The sequence below is a fragment of the Poromitra crassiceps genome, assembly GCF_964638095.1.
Source record: "Poromitra crassiceps genome assembly, chromosome: 12".
Classification (NCBI taxonomy): Eukaryota; Metazoa; Chordata; class Actinopteri; order Beryciformes; family Melamphaidae; genus Poromitra; species Poromitra crassiceps.
The window spans coordinates 42,464,853-42,480,023 of record NC_139632.1 but is presented as its reverse complement, the minus strand read 5'-3'; the positions used below and the strand labels follow the sequence as shown (position 1 = coordinate 42,480,023).

The 15,171-nt window shown below is 43.9% G+C and overlaps 1 pseudogene across 1 annotated transcript in view; it reads left to right on the top strand.

Moving 5' to 3' along the window:
- Positions 1-14,758, top strand: part of LOC310786236 (ephrin type-B receptor 1-like) — a 104,488-nt pseudogene extending 89,730 nt beyond the window's left edge. Inside the window, exons 15-20 of the transcript in view lie at positions 1,832-1,899; positions 2,016-2,163; positions 2,670-2,819; positions 12,691-12,887; positions 13,485-13,643; positions 14,647-14,758. The product of the transcript in view is annotated as an ephrin type-B receptor 1-like (transcript). The remainder of the gene's footprint in view (positions 1-1,831; positions 1,900-2,015; positions 2,164-2,669; positions 2,820-12,690; positions 12,888-13,484; positions 13,644-14,646) is intronic.
- Positions 14,759-15,171: the final 413 nt, after the last annotated feature.

Genomic DNA, 15,171 nt, shown 5'->3' with positions numbered 1-15,171 from the left:
AGGAAATGTACATGTCATTTGTTAAGAGGACTTTTTATGAGGCTGAATAAACAGCAAAATTGTTAAAAACACTGTCATGTCTTCATATTTAACATCATATGAGAGTTGCCCATCTGTGGAGGTCTAGGGGGTACACGACAGGAGGTTGAATGCTCCAGGGGGTACATGACTTTAAAAAGTTTGGGAACCACTGCTTTAGAGGCATCGATTCGCGATCTGACCTTCCGTTTCCCAGAAAATGTAAACATTTCTCTGATTGGATAGTGGGAGGTCGACGGCCAATTTTTATCCGATCAGAAAAATGTTTACATTTTCTGGGAAACAGAAGGCCATATCGATGCCAATATGTATTTTTTCACCCCAAATCCGCCATCCATTAAAGAGTTAATATGATTCTATTCCACTAATAGTCTGATTTACATGTGACATGTGCGTTATTGCGAGTATTCAAATGGAGATGATAAAAAAGGACAGACAGTTGTGCTACGTAGCAAACTACACACATACAACATGATCACATGGTCTCTCAAACATGTCAGTTAAAAAAGGACAGCTTCATGTTAGCCTGTGGGTCTGGCATTTTTCTTTAGGTTTATCCAATGAGGCTTGAAAAGGTTTCATAAGTCCGAGGATCGTAGAACTGTCTCAACCCCAATAACTTTTTTCACAAGTTCTCACAACAGCAGTAAATCAATCTTGATTTACCACTGTCTTGACTGACATGGTCAATGAGAAGGTCTGTAACTGACTGTACGTACGGGGTCACTATAACATCTGTGTTGAAAAAAAAAAAATCTTCTCATACATGTATTTTTTTCTCAAAATTGTGGCCCCTGTTATGGCATGTTATCTGTTATCTTTGCAACCTCTAGACCATACATGGGCAACATACGGCCCGCGGGCCGTATGCGGCCCGCGGGCGCCCCCTGTGTGGCCCGCGATGGAATTGCAAAAAAAAAAAAAAATTTTTTTTTTTTTTTTTTTTTTTTTTTTTTTTTTTTTTTACAGTGCACCTGAACGCAACATGCAAGATACCCGCTGAATAAGTGTCCAAATGTTCATGTCATTCTGGCCAATACTCTTCTGATAGCATTTCAGTCTGGAATATGGAATATCTTTCAATAATATTTATGACTAAAAGGCTAAAAGTAATCTCATGTGTAAGAAATGACTGTTCTACATTGAAGTAGAAATTAAAATAATTGTTGGTTTTGGATTTATTTAGCTTCAAGAGTGCATTTTTGTTCTTGTGTGACCCTCAACACAGGCTTTGAGAATCCCGGGCCACTTACTGATACTTATGCTTAAATTAACCCACTCATATTCTGGTTTATTTCAAGAAAAACATTTTGGCTAGTGGAAATTCTAATTTGCTGGTAACTTTAAAATCTAGCAGCCATATTGGCAGGTGGTGAAAAAAGTTACTTTCAAGCCCTGCAGGGAGAGCAGGTGGTGACATAGGAGTGAGTGAGAAAAGGATCAAATATTGGTGGTTAAGACTGAATAATGACATCACAACTGTTAATTTAAAATGAGTTATTCCTCTAAACCTGGCTTCAAATGCCCAAAGTTTTTCGCGCTTGCGCCGTTCAGCCCTCAGCAAAAAATGGTAGTGAGGACATTTTTTTGTGGCCCTCTCTATCATCAAAGTTGCCCATCCATGGGTTATGGCATGACAATATTTGTTCGGCCCCCGGCAACAATCTGGGTTTCTCATGTGGCCCCCCATGAAAAATAGTTGCCCACCCCTGCTCTAGACTCTAATAATTACAGTGAACTGGCCTGAAGAGAGGAAATCTGAATAATCCTTTCATGGTTCATGGTTTCACAGCAGAATGATGGACAGTTCCCTGTCATCCAGCTGGTTGGTATGCTGAGGGGCATCGCATCAGGAATGAGGTACACACACTCGTAGACACACACACACACACACACACACACACACACACACACACACACACATACACTTTTTAATGTAGCTATAGCACTTAATCAATACATGTTGTTGATGTTAGGTACCTGGCAGAGATGAGCTATGTTCACAGAGACCTGGCAGCTCGAAACATCCTGGTCAACAGTAACTTGGTGTGTAAAGTGTCTGACTTCGGCTTATCACGATATCTGGAGGAAGACGCCTCTGACCCCACCTATACCAGCTCACTGGTGAGCACACGCACGCACGCACGCACGCACGCAATTCAAGGAAAATTATGCTGGTGTATGGGAGTGAATGGAGCGCTTTCCCCCATGATGGGCGTGGCCTATTTCATGCAGTGTCTCTATGGCCTTTGTTTAAGACTGCGTGATGTGTGTGTGTGTGTGTGTGTGTGTGTGTGTGTGTGTGTGTGTGTGTGTGTGAGTATCAGGTACGAATACATATTTCTTTCTTTCTTTCTTTCACTTTCTCGTTTCCCCATCGTTTACCTCTCCTGTGCTCTCTCTCCCCCTCTCTCTGTCTGTCTGTCTCTGTCTCTCTTTCCCTCTCTCTCTCCTTCTCTCCCCCTCTCTCTGTCTGTCTGTCTCTCTCTCTTCTTCTCTGCCCCTCTCCCCTCTCCCTCCCCCTGCTCTCCCTCCCTCTCTCTCTCTCTCTCTCTCTCTCTCTCTCTCTCTCTCTCTCTCTCTCTCTCCCTCCCTCCCTCTCTCTCGCTCCCTCTCTCTCTCTCTCTCAGGGTGGTAAGATCCCGGTGCGGTGGACGGCTCCGGAGGCGATCGCCTACAGGAAGTTCACGTCGGCGTCAGATGTCTGGAGCTACGGCATCGTCACATGGGAGGTGATGGCATACGGAGAGAGGCCTTACTGGGACATGAGCAACCAAGACGTACGTCACCGTGTGTGTGTGTGTGTGTGTGTGTGTGTGTGTGTGTGTGTGTGTGTGTGTGTGTGTGTGTGTGTGTGTGTGTGTGTGTGTGTGTGTGTGTGTGTGTGTGTGTGTGTGTGTGTGTGTGTGTGTGTGTGTGTGTGTGTGTGTGTGTGTGTGTGCGTGTGCGTGTGTGTGTGTACACATATGGAAGATCAGGACAAGAATCTGTCATGGAAATGTTTGCAAAGTCTTTGCTGCTCAGACCAAAAATACATTTGAATTTTATTTTCAAATAATATTTTCTTCTGGGACCACTTTAGTCCAATTAACTTGACAGTCTGATCATTGGCTATGACATACGTGTATATTTACCACAGTATTTGTTTTATTTATAGTGTTTGTTCCTTTGTGCTGGCTTCATGACCAGCACACATTTATCTCAGTGTCATTTGATTGATGTACTGGAAATACTGTGAAAAATGTCTTTCTATAATAAGCGTATAATTCTGCACCGTTCTTGTTTTCAATGTAACTTAAAAATACCTCTCTCAGCCATTTTTAAGCGATGCAGCAATCGCTTCTATGGGTGACTTTAATCAGTATGAGCCTGAGATGTATGTACCTTACCAAAAAGTTCACCTAGAAGGGGTTAGGGTTAGGGAAGTGATGTCACTCAGACAGTTTGTGTGTGTGTGTGTGTGTGTGTGTGTGTGTGTGTGTGTGTGTGCGTGCGTGCGTGCGTGCGTGTGTGTGTGAAGTGATGTCACTCAACTGGAAATTATGTCACACAATTGCTCGACTGTGATGTCATCAGGCAGTTGAGCAATTGTCTTCTTCTTTTTTAGTTCAAATTGGTTAAGTGGTGTCTGTATGTCTGCACTGCTTACTGCAGCAGCACCTCGGTGTGATTTTTGAAGCTTATAAATGTCCGTGTTCAAACCTAAAGGGGATCATGTCCATGAAGAAAGAGGAGCAGAGGAAACGTGATATGCAGATTAATTCATTTTAGCACAAAAACCCGCTTCAAAGCAGCCAGGCTCCAAATCCCAAGTGGTCCTCTCTGTAACCATATCTCACTGCTTTGACACCGAGGAGCCTGGGACTTTGAAAGGCACCACGAGTTGAGAGTTTACTGCATGGAAATTGGAGATTGTGTTGCTGCAGCCGTTAGCCGTTAGCTGAATGACTGGAGCTTATAGAGAGCCGCAGGGATGACGTATTTTTGTAGTCAGAATGCGGAAGTCCCGGACTTCCTGGTTCTTCACTGTTTCTGTCTATGGGATTTTTGAATGGGTTTTTGCCGCGATGCTTCAAATACGGTCTCTGGGCAACGCAAGATTAATCAAACGCGAACCAGAGTTCCGTCGGATAATCTTCACACATGAGGACCACTTTCATGGGTTTTGTAGCGTAAATGCGAGCCCTAGAAGTAAAATGCTCGAGCTAAGCTAATCCAGAACTACACACTGTCGCATAGGCTTCACGTCACGTCAGCACTCAACCTGGACTGTTGTTGGTGTGTGCACTGATTACCCCGGGCTGAACGGGGCTGAACCAGGTGAGGGAAAGAGAATTTCCGTGTTCGTCCTTTGAAGAGGTGACATTATTGACGTATATATCCCCATCGACTCAACAGTGTAGTCTCATTTAGCCGTTTGCTAGCTAGCCGCCCTTTTAACGGCCCGTAAAAGCTTCAAAACTCATAAAAGTGGTCCTCGTGTGTGAAGATGATATTACTAAACACTGGTTCGCGTTTGATTAAGCCAGCGTTGCCCAGAGAGATTATTAGAAGCATCGCGCCAAAAACCCATTCAAAACTCCCATAGGCGAAAACAGTTAAGAACCAGGACTGTTAGCATCGATGATTTCCGGACTCGTTCCTGCGGCTCTCTGTTGAACCTCCTCCCGTCAGGAGCTATTGGGAGCTGCTATGGACTCTGACTGCTCTGAGTGGTTGAACTGGCTTCAGTCCACAGCTCTGCTCCATTCAGTAATAATCCACCTGACATAGACTTACATTTCACTAACCTGGAGTACAGTATGTTTACATGGCTGTCCTATGAGGAGTTCATCAATAGCAGGGGCAACTTAGACATCCCTAACAACTGGGTGTCCAGGTAGATTCCCTGACCGCCAACATGAGGGTCGCTGGTTCGAGCCCCCGTATTAGTGCCTCCTCTGGTCCTCCCCGAGGCCCGGGTAACTCCGGAATGGCCGCCATTCATTCATCTACATTTCGTAAAATGCTTATAAAAATAGTTTCACTTGGTCAAACCAAGTGGTTTAGCTATATTTAGAATCAGGAGAGACCATATTTTACTACTTTTCTTGGACCAAAACAAACAAAAATAAAAACTTTTTAGATTTTTTTAGTTCAACAAAAAAATCCCTTACTACTATAACACACATACACACGCACGCACACACACGCGCACACACACGCATGCACGCACGCACGTACGCACGCACGCACACGCACACACACACACACACACACACACACACACACACACTTGCACCACCACCGCTAATGAAAGTGAAGCATTGCCTGCACAGAACCTTCTCCTTGTCTAGAATCTATATCAACTTAACTATCTGCTTCTCCTCTCTCTCTCTCTCTCTCTCTCTCTCTCTCTCTCTCTCTCCCCCTCTCTCTCTCTCTCTCTCTCTCTCTCTCTCTCTCTTCGCCTCCGTTCCCCCACTCACCCCCCCACCCCCACGCAATGGTTGCCAGAGCCATGCAACTATAGCCTTTGTGGCAGTAATGACAGATTTATAATGGAACAGACAGTGTATAATGATGGAGAAAGTGTGTGTGCGTGTGTGTGTGTGTGTGTGTGTGTGTCTGTGTGTGTGTGTGTGTGTGTGTGTGTGTGTGTGTGTGTGTGTGTGTGTGTGTGTGTGTGTGTGTGTGTGTGTGCGTGTCTGTGTGAGCCATAGCTAACGAGGGTCTGCTGGGGCACACATTAACTATGTATGAACCTCACACCCATGCTCACACACGCGCCACTAAGGCACACGCATACACACAGACATGTAAAGGGCACACGTAGACATACATGCACACACGCACATGCAGGCATACGCACATTTTCAGCACACACACACACACACACACACACACACACACACACACACACGCTTTTCAAAGAACATGGAATGGTGAATTGTCAAGAGGAGCCAGCACAGGTGCTGTGTTCGACATGAATTATTCATGAAAGAGACGTGTGATGTTTCACCACACGCGCTGCTGTATTTTGATTGACAGCGGAGCTCAGAGAGAATTTATTTGGCAGATAGCCTGAGAAGTGTGTCGGGGTCAGGCAGAGTTCACGCTGGTAGCAGACAAATACCAGCTGTGGCTAACCGTTAGCTAAAGCTTAGAGGTACACTGACCGTTAGCTAAAGCTTAGAGGTACACTGACTGTTAGCTAAAGCTTAGAGGTACACTGACTGTTAGCTAAAGCTTATAGGTACACTGACTGTTAGCTAAAGCTTAGAGGTACACTGACTGTTAGCTAAAGCTTAGAGGTACACTGACTGTTAGCTAAAGCTTAGAGGTACACTGACTGTTAGCTAAAGCTTAGAGGTACACTGACTGTTAGCTAAAGCTTATAGGTACACTGACTGTTAGCTAAAGCTTATAGGTACACTGACTGTTAGCTAAAGCTTATAGGTACACTGACTGTTAGCTAAAGCTTAGAGGTACACTGACTGTTAGCTAAAGCTTAGAGGTACACTGACTGTTAGCTAAAGCTTATAGGTACACTGACTGTTAGCTAAAGCTTATAGGTACACTGACTGTTAGCTAAAGCTTAGAGGTACACTGACTGTTAGCTAAAGCTTAGAGGTACACTGACTGTTAGCTAAAGCTTAGAGGTACACTGACTGTTAGCTAAAGCTTATAGGTACACTGACTGTTAGCTAAAGCTTAGAGGTACACTGACTGTTAGCTAAAGCTTACAGGTACACTGACTGTTAGCTAAAGCTTAGAGGTACACTGACTGTTAGCTAAAGCTTAGAGGTACACTGACTGTTAGCTAAAGCTTATAGGTACACTGACCGTTAGCTAAAGCTTAGAGGTGCACTGACTGTTAGCTTAAGCTTAGAGGTACACTGACTGTTAGCTAAAGCTTATAGGTACACTGACTGTTAGCTAAAGCTTAAGAGGTGCACTGACTGTTAGCTAAAGCTTAGAGGTACACTGACTGTTAGCTAAAGCTTAGAGGTACACTGACTGTTAGCTAAAGCTTAGAGGTGCACTGACTGTTAGCTAAAGCTTAGAGGTACACTGACTGTTAGCTAAAGCTTAGAGGTACACTGACTGTTAGCTAAAGCTTATAGGTACACTGACCGTTAGCTAAAGCTTAGAGGTACACTGACTGTTAGCTAAAGCTTAGAGGTACACTGACTGTTAGCTAAAGCTGACTGTTAGCTAAAGCTTAGAGGTACACTGACTGTTAGCTAAAGCTTATAGGTACACTGACTGTTAGCTAAAGCTGACTGTTAGCTAAAGCTTAGAGGTACACTGACTGTTAGCTAAAGCTTATAGGTACACTGACTGTTAGCTAAAGCTTAGAGGTACACTGACTGTTAGCTAAAGCTTAGAGGTACACTGACTGTTAGCTAAAGCTTATAGGTACACTGACTGTTAGCTAAAGCTTAGAGGTACCCTGACTGTTAGCTAAAGCTGACCGTTAGCTAAAGCTTAGAGGTACACTGACCGTTAGCTAAAGCTTAGAGGTACACTGACTGTTAGCTAAAGCTTATAGGTACACTGACTGTTAGCTAAAGCTTAGAGGTACCCTGACTGTTAGCTAAAGCTGACTGTTAGCTAAAGCTTATAGGTATACTGACTGTTAGCTAAAGCTTAGAGGTACCCTGACTGTTAGCTAAAGCTTAGAGGTACACTGACTGTTAGCTAAAGCTTAGAGGTACACTGACTGTTAGCTAAAGCTTAGAGGTACACTGACTGATGTTAGCTAAAGCTTAGAGGAACACTGACTGTTAGCTAAAGCGTATAGGTACACTGACTGTTAGCTAAAGCTTAGAGGTACACTGACTGTTAGCTAAAGCGTATAGGTACACTGACTGTTAGCTAAAGCTTAGAGGTGCACTGACTGTTAGCTAAAGCTTATAGGTACACTGACTGTTAGCTAAAGCTTAGAGGTACACTGACTGTTAGCTAAAGCTTAGAGGTACACTGACTGTTAGCTAAAGCTTAGAGGTACACTGACTGTTAGCTAAAGCTTAGAGGTACACTGACTGTTAGCTAAAGCTTAGAGGTACACTGACTGATGTTAGCTAAAGCTTATAGGTACACTGACTGTTAGCTAAAGCGTATAGGTACACTGACTGTTAGCTAAAGCTTAGAGGTACACTGACTGTTAGCTAAAGCTTATAGGTACACTGACTGTTAGCTAAAGCTTAGAGGTACACTGACTGTTAGCTAAAGCTTAGAGGTACACTGACTGTTAGCTAAAGCTTATAGGTACACTGACTGTTAGCTAAAGCTTAGAGGTACACTGACTGTTAGCTAAAGCTTAGAGGTACACTGACTGTTAGCTAAAGCTTATAGGTACACTGACTGTTAGCTAAAGCTTAGAGGTGCACTGACTGTTAGCTAAAGCTTATAGGTACACTGACTGTTAGCTAAAGCTTATAGGTGCACTGACTGTTAGCTAAAGCTTATATGTACACTGAATGTTAGCTAAAGCTTAGAGGTGCACTGACTGTTAGCTAAAGCTTATAGGTACACTGACTGTTAGCTAAAGCTTAGAGGTACACTGACTGTTAGCTAAAGCTTAGAGGTACACTGACTGTTAGCTAAAGCTTAGAGGTACACTGACTGTTAGCTAAAGCTTATAGGTGCACTGACTGTTAGCTAAAGCTTATATGTACACTGACTGTTAGCTAAAGCTTAGAGGTACACTGACTGTTAGCTAAATCTTAGAGGTACACTGACTGGGGGTCATCTCGCCATTCCGAAGTGTCGGCATTCCAATCATTGACTTCTATGCTTTCGGAGAGGCGGCCCTTTTTATCTCCAAAAAATGTTTCGCAGAGAGGTTAGGTTTAGGGTTAGGTTCTGGGGGAGGTTAGGCTTAGGCGTGGGGGGTGGGAGAGGTTAGGTTTAGGGTTAGGGTCTGGGGGAGGTTAGGTTTAGACGTGGGGGCTGGGAGAGGTTAGCTCCAGCCGGTCCCCCGGGTTAGGGTTAGGGTTCTTTCGCAATGGCGAGACAGATCTCAATTTTGTCGGAATGCCGGTATTTCGGAGTGCCGACATTTCGGAATGCCGAGGTGTCCCCCACTGACTGTTAGCTAAATCTTAGAGGTACACTGACTGTTAGCTAAATCTTAGAGGTACACTGACTGTTAGCTAAATCTTAGAGGTACACTGACTGTTAGCTAAAGCTTAGAGGTACACTGACTGTTAGCTAAAGCTTATAGGTGCACTGACTGTTAGCTAAAGCTTATATGTGCACTGACTGTTAGCTAAAGCTTAGAGGTACACTGACTGTTAGCTAAAGCTTATAGGTACCCTGACTGTTAGCTAAAGCGTAGAGGTACACTGACTGTTAGCTAAAGCTTATAGGTGCACTGACTGTTAGCTAAAGCTTAGAGGTACACTGACTGTTAGCTAAAGCTTATAGGTACCCTGACTGTTAGCTAAAGCTTACAGGTACCCTGCCTGTTAGCTAAAGCTTACAGGTACACTGACTGTTAGCTAAAGCTTATAGGTACCCTGACTGTTAGCTAAAGCTTATAGGTACCCTGACTGTTAGCTAAAGCTTAGAGGTACACTGACTGTTAGCTAAAGCTTATAGGTACCCTGACTGTTAGCTAAAGCTTAGAGGTACACTGACTGTTAGCTAAAGCTTATAGGTGCACTGACTGTTAGCTAAAGCTTATAGGTGCACTGACTGTTAGCTAAAGCTTATAGGTACCCTGACTGTTAGCTAAAGCTTAGAGGTACACTGACTGTTAGCTAAAGCTTATAGGTACCCTGACTGTTAGCTAAAGCTTATAGGTACACTGACTGTTAGCTAAAGCTTAGAGGTACACTGACTGTTAGCTAAAGCTTAGAGGTGCACTGACTGTTAGCTAAAGCGTATAGGTGCACTGACTGTTAGCTAAAGCTTAGAGGTACACTGACTGTTAGCTAAAGCTGACTGTTAGCTAAAGCTTAGAGGTGCACTGACTGTTAGCTAAAGCTTAGAGGTGCACTGACTGTTAGCTAAAGCTTAGAGGTACACTGACTGTTAGCTAAAGCGTATAGGTACACTGACTGTTAGCTAAAGCTTAGAGGTACAGTGACTGTTAGCTAAAGCGTATAGGTGCACTGACTGTTAGCTAAAGCTTAGAGGTACACTGACTGTTAGCTAAAGCTTAGAGGTGCACTGACTGTTAGCTAAAGCTTAGAGGCACACTGACTGTTAGCTAAAGCTTAGAGGTACACTGACTGTTAGCTAAAGCTTAGAGGTGCACTGACTGTTAGCTAAAGCGTATAGGTGCACCGACTGTTAGCTAAAGCTTAGAGGTACACTGACTGTTAGCTAAAGCTTATAGGTACACTGACTGTTAGCTAAAGCTTAGAGGTACACTGACTGTTAGCTAAAGCTTAGAGGTACACTGACTGTTAGCTAAAGCTTAGAGGTGCACTGACTGTTAGCTAAAGCTTAGAGGTGCACTGACTGTTAGCTAAAGTTTATATGTACACTGACTGTTAGCTAAAGCTGACTGTTAGCTAAAGCTTATAGGTACACTGACTGTTAGCTGAAGCTTATATGTACACTGACTGTTAGCTAAAGCTTATAGGTGCACTGACTGTTAGCTAAAGCTTATAGGTACAATGACTGTTAGCTAAAGCTTATAGGTGCACTGAGTGTTAGCTAAAGCTTAGAGGTACACTGACTGTTAGCTAAAGCTTAGAGGTACACTGACTGTTAGCTAAAGCTTAGAGGTACACTGACTGTTAGCTAAAGCTTATAGGTACCCTGACACAGGCTCTCAACTTCACATTTTGTGTGAAGCGCTGAAAAAACAAAGTATTATTTCAAGATATTTGATGGCATTTCTGCTCTCTTGGAGCCTGTTTTTCCCCCCCCAATTGTACTTGGCCAATTCCCCCTGCTGTCCCAGGCATTACTCCACCCCCTCTGCTGATCTGAGGAGAGCTGTAGACTAGCACATGCTTCCTCCGTTAGATGTGGGAGCGAGGAGTTTCACCAGCAGGGCGTAGTGCGTGGGAGGATCACACTATTCCCCCCAGTTGCCCTCCCCGAACAGGTGCCCCGAACAACGAGAGGAGGGGCCAGTACAGTGACCAGGACAATACCCTTAATCCGGCTTATTCCCACCCGCAGAGACGGCAATTGTGTCTGTATGGATGCCCGACCAAGCCGGAGGTAACACGGGGGCTCGAACCTGTGACCCTCATGTTGGTAGGTAGGGAATCTACCTGGACGCCCACATCCCATGCAAATTTTCTAACTACTTGGATGCGGGTGTGCCGACAAAATGGTTTTTCAAAATAATGGTCACTCCATGAGGAGAAACACTGTAAAAAGAACGTTTTCTCATCACGATTCCGTGTCTCTCATTTCCCATGTGACCGTCCATACGGAAAGCATAACTTGCGCTTCAGCCGTCAGCTAGGGCACACCGTGGTGTGAGTGTTTAATTGCCGTCGTTAATTGGAGGTGAGAAGACATTTAAAAAATCACTAATCACTGTTTCTCAGCACGGGGGCAAAAATAATTGAGGTAATGATCGCTGACGCTGAACCTACAGAATTCTCCGTGCTCCCTGGTTATGTTTTTGTTAGGGTGGCGAAGCAGCTTGTTACTGTTTCTGTGTCAAAGGAGCACTGGATTCCATGATGTGTTGACATGCGCAGGGTAATTAAATCCTATAGTCAAAAGTATGCTGACATATTTAGTGCAACGTCTCTGCCGTACAGAATTCCAGTCTAAACAAAAAGTGCAGAAGTGTTTGAAACAGCTTTTAAGATGAACGTTTTCACTGCAGAAGTTACACTTTTTTCACCCTTTTTTTTTTTTTTTACATTTTTAATACCTGTACTCGACATAATGAAATCAAATGAGTCTTTGAGTGAAGCAGTGTGGAACTACCTGCCTCGACATTGCAACTGCGTCGCCAAAGGGAACAGCAAAGACTTCGCTGCGGCTGAATATCTGGATATATAATTGCCCGCTGAATCATGAAAGGATGAAGTTCTCAGATGAAACTTCAATCTTCTCACGTAATTTTTCACTTTCTGCCGCTTTGAAATGAAGATCTTTTGATGTCAAGACACACCCGTCTCAGCAGCCTAAACCACAGAGTAGGGCTGCACCAGAGGAGCATCCCATCCGTTTTGCCCAAACTCAGTTCTGATGTCGATGTGGACACTCTGATGTCTATATGGACACTCTGATGTCTATATGGACACTCTGATGTCTATATGGACACTCTGATGTCTATATTTAAACTCTTCTTCCCATTCCCATCCACCCCTCCCCTCCCTTCTCCTACCAAACACCAGCGGTGTTTGCATACTTCAAAGAAAGCATTGCGGTGGCATAACTTTTCACAAGGAAACGACCAAATCAGGCTAAAAAGTGTTAAAAGATAGAAATAATATTTATTTTTAACACAACATGCAATTCTGGAATATTTGAATATTGGACAAAATAAAATGAAATGACCATAGACCAGCTGCCATTTGCAGTCAGCAATAGTGTGAAGTATATCTCACATCTCTTTTAACAGAAACCCTATTTTTACAGTACTGTCCTTGGAGATAAGTATTCAAAATGAAAGATATTTTCTACATATTGTCTAACTATACTCTCTCTCCCTCGCCCCACTCTCTCTCTCTCCCCCAGGTGATAAATGCCATAGAGCAGGACTTCAGGCTGCCAGCTCCTATGGACTGTCCAGTAGTGTTACACCAGCTGATGCTGGACTGTTGGCAGAAAGACAGGAACGCCCGGCCAAAGTTCCCCGATATTGTCAGCATGCTGGACAAGATGATGCGCAACCCGGCCTCTCTCAAAGCCGGCACCAACAACATGACTCCTGGGTGAGGGGAGATACAGTACACATGTACAGTGTAGACGCTTTTCACCTAATTGTGTTGCTAGGGAACAGTTTGGAACCTAGCTTATGTCCTCTCAGTTATTGCACTAGCAAACACTGCAACAGGAAGTGAGCTGGGAGCAATTTAGAATGTTTATGTTGTTGAGTTGAAGCTGTCACTACACAAACACATCCCTCTCTCACTTAGGGACATATCCATTTATTTATTTACTTATTTATTTGTTTGTTTATTTATTTTAAAATTCCTCTTAATTTTAATTTACCGGTTAGGATTTTTTCTTTTCTTTTATGACTTGGCACTCCAACGCAAGACCGACCCCCCTCTCAAAACACCCCAATCGAAAACGGAATTATTTCCCGAGGCCATATATTAAAATCATGAAATTGCTTAGGTTGCCCTACTTTGATCAATTTCAGACAAATTATAGAAAATTCTGAAATATTCCACGTTTTACAGTTGATTACATTTTTATGACCAAATTACATGATTCCGTCCCGTTTTTTCTGCATTGTGGAAATCATAGCCATACTCGTTTTCAGTGACAGATTTATATCTATTTTTTCTCATCCCGACCCACAGTCCTCCGCATCATCCCTTGTTAGACCGCGGGGCTCCGGACCTGAGCAGGGTGAGCTCCGTGGAAGACTGGCTGGCGGCGCTGAAGATGACCCAGTACCGAGACTCCTTCCTGGGCTCGGGCTTCACCTCCCTGCCCCTCGTCACCCAACTCACCGCCGAGTAGGTCTACCTGTCTAACTGCCAGTCTGTCTGTCTGTCTGTGTCTGTCTGTGTCTGTGTCTGTCTGTCTGTGTGTCTGTCTGTGTGTCTGTCTGTCTGTCTGTCTTACTATCTGTCCATGTGTCTGTCTGTCTGTCAGTCTGTCCATGTGTCTGTCTGTCTGTCTGTCTGTCTGTCTGTCTGTCTGTCTGTCAGTCTGTGTGTCTGTCTGTCTGTCTGTCTGTCTGTCTGTGTGTCTGTGTGTCTGTCAGTCTGTCCATGTGTCTGTCTGTCTGTCTGTCTGTCTGTCTGTCTTCCCTCATGATTAAAGGGACAACATGTTGCATTTCTAAACATCAATATATCATTTTGTCAAATTGACTGTGAACAAATGAGACCGTGGACCATTGGAAGCCTCAGCCTCATGAGTGATATTGTTAGTGCCGGTGTTCCTCAAAATTAACACCACATTTCCCATATATACCCTGTTAGTTCCTGTCACACAGAGGGCACTTTGCTGCTTGTACCCTCCATCACATTTTCTCTTTCACTTTACTGAAGAGGAGGAATGTAGGAAGTGATTTTCCTTCTGCCTTTTAGTCTTTCCACCATCCATGATTTAGAGGAACTCTGGAAGTTTGAGCTCCACATGCTGAAAGAACAGCACAGACGGCTGTGTGCCATAAATCAATATCCCTCGTGCTGTAAAGCAATAAATCAGACTTCCGACCAAATCCATCCTGATGGCAAACAATGGAAAGAGGCCGGTAGATGCTGCCAATCTTCTTGATGATGTTGTTTGTTTGTGGTAATTAAATTAATATATCAAAATCATTGTGGTAATGATTTATTGGTGTTTATACCATATTGATATTATGTAAATGAAGCATATCATCTAAATACCCCCTTCTTGAATACTGTGAATTTGAAATGATTGCAACCCAGTCCAGAAGATTATCGAATTAAACTGTATCATCGTCAGACAAATCTCATCTGTGTGTCTGCCTGTGTGTTTTATTACCAGAGACCTGCAGAGGATCGGAGTGTCTCTGGCCGGACACCAGAAGAAAATCCTGACCAGTGTCCAGTCAATGAGAGACAACATCGACGATCAGTCTCCTACTGAGTCTGTGTAAACCACACAGAGAGCGATGTGACTGTCTGACTGACCCCCTGGTGTCCAGTCCCCTTCCCACTTCTACTGTACTTAACACATACTCTTTCATTTGAGAATCGGGGACGAGATGTCAACCGCTGTACGTTTTTGGAGAAACCACTTTGACCCCTCTTGTGAGTCTGTCGGGGCCACAGCGGGTCCCCAGGTCCCCTGATTGGACTGATTTCACTTGCACCATTGGGCTTCCCCATTACAATTGAAGGGAGGGATGCAAAATGGTTACCGCAAAAATGATGGCAGAGTCGAGTTGTGAAAGTGAAAGTGAAAGTGAAAATAAGTGATGATGCGGTCCGGGGGGACTAATGAGAGACCCTTTGGTTGATTCTCTTTTTCCTGAATCTGTCTGACCTTAAAGGGGCTACAGCTTCAGTC